Here is a 7,785-nt window from a genome sequence, read left to right as displayed (position 1 = left end):
ACTCCCAAAAAACAAAGAAATCATCTAATACATTAAAAAACAACAACAAAGAAAAACCTTTTGTGTCCATATCTTGGAGTTCATTTCGCTTGGCATCATCTTATATGGTCATATGTACATAGCTATTGAGCTGCTCTGCGCATCTGCCAAGATTATCCTAGATGTATACTATTTATTACAAAAAAGGAAACCATGGAGCCTATCTTTCTTTGTGTCTGGCTTACTTCACTTATATGATTTTTTTCCAAGTCCTCCCATTCACAAAGATTATTTCTTGCCCAAGGAAATCCTAATGCAAGTTAATTGGCATTCCAAGAAAGATCTTCCTTATAATAACTTAGTAATCTGGGCTGTTTTGATCTGTGAAACAGCCATATATTAATATATAATTTGCAAATACTGCAATAGAATGAGAGAGCTGTGGACAGTACCCTATCATGTACTGAACATTTGGCCCAGAGGTGTCAAAAGTCTTACAGCCCACTGATCAGAACATGTCACATGACCCAGCCTCATAAGGGCTCTGAAATGTGGGGTGGATATATATATATATATTTAGTGAACAATAAATATCTATGCCTGTGTGATCTAGATAAGCTCCTGGTGTACAATCATGTCAATATAGTATATTAGTATCAATCAATTCAGAAAGTATAAAACTGAAGCACAGAAAGATATAAGTAACTTCCAAACACCCATACTCCTATCCACAACAGTGGCCACTTATGAAGCATCATGATTTTCTGTAACATTTATAAAGCATTTGATTTTTTCCCTCATTTTTTCTCTTTTGTAAACAACCCATTATACCTTACTCATCAAAAACAAAAGTTATTCAGCGATGATATCTTGGTGAGTGATAGACTAATACACAAAGATGGTTCTGTAAGATTCAAATGGCTCTAAAAATTCCTCTCACCTGGTATTGTGACTCTACCTGTTCTGTTTAGATACAAGGTAGATACACAAATACTTAATATTGTGCTACAGCTGTCCACATGATTCAGCATAGTACTGTGCTGTGAATATTGTATTACATTTACCCACATGCTTCAGTATAGTATCTTGCTTTCCAGGTTTTCCACCTAGAAGCAGTTAGATTATTTTATGTAGTCCATGTTTCTAGTAGCCCATACCGTCTAGACTTGTGTAATAATGAAATTATAGAATGACACATTTCTCAGGATGTATCCCTGGACTTAAGCAACATATGAATAAATACTGTGAACATAGAATTCTGTGTTTCTCTCTGTATAGCAATACTAGATGCCAAAAACATTGTATTTTTATTTACTATATTTCTCATACCTCTCAATAATGATGAAGAGGATAATTGAAATAATAATGATATTTGACAGTGATTGACATTTGTAGAAGACTTAATCTGATGCTGTGCACCAAGGACATAACCAATCATCCCATAATCATCCCATTTCATCTTCATTATAACATTATGAACAAGGTTACATTCTCATTATACAAAGGAAGAAAATTATGTTTAGAAAGACTTAAATGCTTTTATCAAGTCCCGTAGAGTGGAATTCAAGCCTTGTATTCATTTCTATTACATTGTTCTATTCTTATTAAATGAATTATTAAATGTAGAAATATTTTAAGAGACTATATAAACCCAAATTATTATCACTACTAGCCATTTAGAAGTGTATGGTAGAAGTCCTAGTTTTTCTTTATTACTGTAATATTTTCTCTTCTTATCAAAGAATAGATCATGCTAAATCTCATCTAACAGATAAATACATGACAGAGGTAGAATTTTCTTTGAGTGGAATTTGGGTGGAAGCATTTGTTTCTCCTTATCCTACCCTGTGTTTCAGACTGGATGGTTGTTTTTGTTCATCATTATAAAAGATCTAATTATCATGCCTAACTCTAGTACTGTTTCTTGGAAAACCCGATCTTTCAAGAAGACATATTATTGAATAACATTTCTATTGAATAACATGCTCTTTACATTTTCAAAGGATTTGTGCTGTAGCATCATTTTCTATTTCTCTGTATATGGAAGAGTAATAGTATTTATTAGTAAAGGATATTCTTGCCTGCCAACAAGTTATATGTGGTTTTATGGTTCAGATGGGCAGAAGTGGGAAAAGGAACAGGATGTATGTTACAAGGACCACAGTTGTTGTAAACAACGATATCTGGGAGGGTTGGATTATTTCCTTTCAGTGTTTTGAGATATTAAAAAGCCTGGAGTCTACCTGAATTCTTTTACTGTTAGTCCCTAGTTGAGAAATAACTGTAGTTATTCAAACAAATTCAGCCTAGAATGTGTTAGACTCCTCAAGGTCATAGAGGGCCTGTCTCATCCTTCCTTCAATCCTGCACTGCCAGGGCCTCATGAGCCCAATGGATGCCTGATAAATGATTGCTGAATCCTCCAAGTTCTTAGAAGAAAAAGTGACAGACGACTCAACACACTAATCAAATGCTCACTCTCTCATCCAGAGATAACATTCCTCTAAGAGAATTCCTTGGTTTCTCATTTCAGCTTTTTTTTTTTTTGCCAAGTATTAGGGCTACATCTTCAGCCAACTAAAAAGCCAAGCAACTCAACATTAACATCCTTTAATTTTACAATTTGGATCATGAGCCCTTTCTACTCTGCTCTTAGATTTATCCAAGAAAAAAGTATTTCCCCTTCCTCTCATGGGTAGAAATCATGCTGTGTCTGCAACCTCCTTTGCAGGGTGACCAGCTTTAACAGAGAATAAACTCATAGGCAAATAGAGAGCATGAAAACTATAGAAGGTGATATGGTTTTGGACAAAAATTATGTGGACTAATGGATCAGGAATATACATATATCTATGCATACACATATGCACACCTAAAAGTATATGTACACATACACACATGCACACACATATGTATGTAAGGTAGATACAAAGGTCAAATAGTCCAATAAAGAGCTATTACACAAATTTTACTCAACATTCTCCTATTCATATTAAAATTAGAGTACCTGAGAGAAAGAAGGTGAACATCACCTTAGGCTGTATGAATAAAATATGATGATAGTTAAATTTTTAGTTTTCTTGGACAGTTCATAATTTTATAACATTTAAAAATACCACCCAAGCTACTGAAATTACATTTTATGAGCATATTTAAGAAATTGAGGGAAGAGTAGATAGCTAAAAAAATCAAATCCCATACTACATGCTTTTATGTCTCCCTGTCTGGCTACATGGCTACCAAATTATCCACCCACACATTTATGTACTCACCTGGGCACCCATCCACTCTAGACAGACACTAGATGGCCCAATGGAGTTATGGCAGGACTGAGCTCAGTATAGAAGTAGGAGGAACACTGACAAAACATTACCAGGGAAATGTTATTACACCCTTAATTAATTAAAATGCTATTCCAATTATTTTAGACCCAGAGTAGGACGTGGTTCTCTTCGAGCTTACATTCTATGAGCTCCCTTGGATGAGGGATAGAGTAGAGGACAGATGAAATCATCAGAGATGACAGGATGAATTTTGATGACTTGGTAAAGGATTTTCTTTTAACTTTGTTGTATGGACAGTGAAGATCGCTTAAAGGTGTTTAAGTAGGAACCATATGAAATTTCAGTCTAGAGACAATGAGCATGAACAATGCTTCCTCCACAAGGGACCCTACCTACAGGGAGTATTTACCACGCACCCACAATCAATCAGAATGATCTTCACAGAATATATAGAGACCACCCATGCAATAACCTGAGACAAGTCCTGGCTGCCAGAAAAGAACAAGGAGTGGAAAAGTAATGTGGAACTTTCAAACTCGACAAGTTCTGGATTACTAAATAGGGAGATCAGCCAGTGTGGAAGAAGGGCTTTATAGCTAAAGGAGATGCCACATGATTATCCTCCAGTTCTAGAAATGACTATGCCACAAAGGAGCACAAATGCATTAAGGGAAAAGTTGGAGCTCTGAAATTTGGGCAAAATCAAACATCCTAAATTAGTGAAATGAAGATAAAAATAGTCGTAAAATTAAGATATCACCCATGAACTGCCTATCTCATTTTTAAGCGAAATGGCCCTTAATTCTCAAGATTAAACACAAGAGAAAAGTTATGAAGACATAGCCACTGAACATTTTTATGGTTTTGCCCTCTCTGTCCACAGGTAGAAAAAAATACTGAGCTTAATTATTCTATAATAATTACAGTTTCCTCAGTCCTTTTGCTCTTTGACCTTATACCAGATTCTCGTTAGATAGCTTAATATTCTCCAAGATTTTAAAATCGAATTTCTTATATTGCTTTTATTTAAGGTCACATACCCATAGATATAATCACCAGATTAAAAAGCCTTTGGCTTCAGAGTTGAACTATACTGCTTTTATCTTCTAATGGGATGAGTTCAGATGGGCTCAAGTAATGTATTTAAACTGTCACTTAATCCTTTACAGCTAATAAGCTGTTCTACAAGATCATGATGATTATCCACAAGGTTGCGTAATTTGTCTTGGTAAATGTGAAAATGTTTTTCTATAGCCTAATGGATGTCGACAAACAAAAAGACTTTGATATAAGGATAGCCTTATATCAATCTTTAAAGTAGGAAGCAAACCAAAATTAAAAGACTCTTTCCCGGGTTTCTTTAAATAAAGCAAATGAACATTTCTTAGGTAACAGTGCACTGCTTATAAACTGGCCAGATTTTATTGCTTTTGATAAAGGCCATTAGATGGTGTTTGATGTCAGGAGTCAAGTACAATGTCAAATTTAGTGGATTTTTGTCTGAGCATGAAAATATTTAACATATCAGAGATGGTAAGCTCAGTGGAACTATCATGGTGTTACACTATGTCCATTCAATACTTTAAATTTAGGTGTGATTTTTAAACAGCAAATAAAAAATAAAGAATATGCTAAATGTTTCACACATATCTATACTAAAGAGTAAGCAATAGCTCTTTAAAAAAACACTACATAAATTGAATAAGTATAACCCAACTGCTATTGGATCCAGAAACAATGGCACAAAACTGATAGAAAAGACATGTGGCTCAAGAATTTGTAAATGCTTGTATGTTAGGCTAGGAGAGTCTGCCTCGGATTCTAGCCAAAAGCATGGGCTAACAAAGCTCAAAAGAGGAATTCAAACTTGGGCAGTTGTGATTTTCAAGAACATTGACTCCTCTGGTCATTGGAAAAACAAAAAACAAAAAAACAACTTAGCAACTAGAAACCCTATGGTTTCCAGCCAATCTATCATATAAAGTATTCTTGTTAACTTTCTTTATTTGAAGATTAGTGTCTAAACTTCATAACAAACAAACATGCACACAAAAAAACATGCTGTTTGGCTTCAAAAGTCAAGAGCTTTTTTCCATCCTGGTTTCACCTATGCAAAGTAACTCAGAGGCTTGGCAAAGCCAAGCTACTTCTTAATCTCTGTCCCAAGACTGAGTCCTCATTTCACCTTAGGGCTACCCAAGACAACCTCATGGCAGAGGACTTTAACACACAGTAGAATAATTTTCCTAAATCTCTTAGCATTGAAGATACAGGAATGTAATTCTAAACTGTGAGTACCCTTTGCCTCAAGTTCTTTTATTTTTCCAAGTTTTCAAGGCAAAAACTTATATCTACTCCATCTTCCCAGACTATAGTTATCATAAAAAATATAACTTAGTCTTAATAGCTTTATAATAAGCTAGCCAAAGTTTTGATAAGTTCCAGAGAAATCCAATTTAATCTAAAGAGTTACCAAAATACATTGTTTAAGTGTCATGAATTCCTCAGTTACAAAAGAAATCATATTAATGATAGAATGCATAATTAAAACAGGCTGGACTAACAATGACTCACAATCCATTTCAATTTTCTGTCATTATCATTGGTCTCTCTAGCCACATGTAATTCACATACCTATTTCCCTTCCATGTAACACTCAATTGTCCTTGTTCTTCATGATCTCTCATGGAAATGAAAACAAACAAAAATATCTTCCTGCTCTTTAGCCTTAAAAGGAAGACATTTTTCTCACATCACCACCATGGAAAGAGTTAGAATTGGCCTCTAGAATAGCTAAATACAAAGATTTCTCACTGTCCAGCTATTTCTCTCTCTATTGCTTATCTCCACGTTTTCCCTGTACGTTGGCTCCATTCTCTGCTACTATATCAGATGTGGTCTTTATCTACATAGCAAAGACATGCATGATAGCAACTTTGAGCCAGGTAACTTTGTAAAAGGAAGAAAAAATCCTCCACCAATTTGACTGAGATGGACAAATCTTCAGGAAGGATTCTACTTGTCCTGACTTGGATTTTTTTTTTTTTGTGAAAATACCGTACAGAGGGGTTACAATTACATGGACAAGATAATGAGTACGATTGAATGCCTGCCTAAAATCAACCATTGTAGTCTGAAGTTTAGTACTAACTTTAGACATGTTTCTACCCCTGCCACTAGGGGAAGCAGAGTTGGTACCACAATAGGTTAATGTAGCAGACCTATGGCATGCTCCTAACAGTAGCTAATAGTCAACACTTCTTAAGAATTAACATATTATGAGTAGTCTAAGTGCTTTGCATTTATTATTCTATCCTTAATGTCCCATGAAACAGGCTCTTTCATTCCTTCCATTTAACAGATAAAAACAAAAGCTTCCTCAAACTAAATCTCACGGGGGTTAAAAAAAAAGTGTCCAAGTCACAGAAATAGGACATGGCAAAGTCATAGTATACTGGCTCCTGGGTATATACCCAGGTCACTATTAATCTCACAATGTATCACTCTAATAATAAAATCATCTTTTTTATCTTAGAGGCCAGGTGGCCTACATCTATGCAGATAATTATTTCTTTATGTCTAGTGTTTAGGAATATTTTCTCATCAGATCCAACCTCCTCACTTCATTTGCTTTGTTGTTGGTTTTTTTTTCTGCCACTCTTACACCTCTGGCCTCAATCCAGTCAGCTTCTCAGGCATAGTTCTCTGGAATTCCTATGAAGGAGACCCATCTCAGGGCATTGGCTTGCACTCATTGCCTCTTGCAATGAAACCCACAGGGGAATTTTTTTCTTTTCCCAAACTACAAGCATAGAGATCTACAAATAAAGCGTGAAAGGACAGACTACAAGGAGAAAAGACCAAGTTTAACTACTCTGTATTCACTGATGAATATTCAGTTGATAGCTAGAAATAATAGAATTATATGTCAAACTTCAAATGGGGTTTAACGAAGGCTTGGTGGAAAAGCTTACGAGATTCTATTGAACTTTTGATGGGACTGGAAATGCAAAGTTGGTCTCCATGGCTGCTAACCTCTCTTAGAGGGCAGTTAATGGAAGTTTTATTTTCTGGAGGTTCTGCTTTGGTTAGATAAGACAAGCTCAAATATGATTTCTTTCTACATCTTATTTAAGTCAATTGTTTTCACCTTAAAATAATCTTTATACCCACTCTGGAAGTTTGAGTGGATCCCATAAAACTATTAGTCCATTCCCAAGTGCACACATCTGAAGATGCAGAGCACGATAATAATGAACATGCGTTGACCTTCAAGAGTTTACTTATCATAAACATAGATGGGTCCCCAGGGCTTGACTGATGACTGTATAAGCCACGTTGGGAGGCATGGAGGGAGGGAGAGGCAGCTCATGACACCAGCTTGTGGGAAACAGTATATAACATCATCTGCAACCCAGCAAAAACTCCTGATGTATAAGAGTTGATATTAAATTTCATATTTATCTCTCCATAAATTTGATTGATATACCTCTACTACATCATCTATCAAGCCTGAATCCTG

This window comes from Dipodomys merriami, unplaced genomic scaffold, assembly GCF_024711535.1.
Source record: "Dipodomys merriami isolate MVZ:Mamm:240054 unplaced genomic scaffold, mDipMer1.0.p SCAF_6, whole genome shotgun sequence".
Classification (NCBI taxonomy): Eukaryota; Metazoa; Chordata; class Mammalia; order Rodentia; family Heteromyidae; genus Dipodomys; species Dipodomys merriami.
This window is presented reverse-complemented; position numbering follows the sequence as displayed.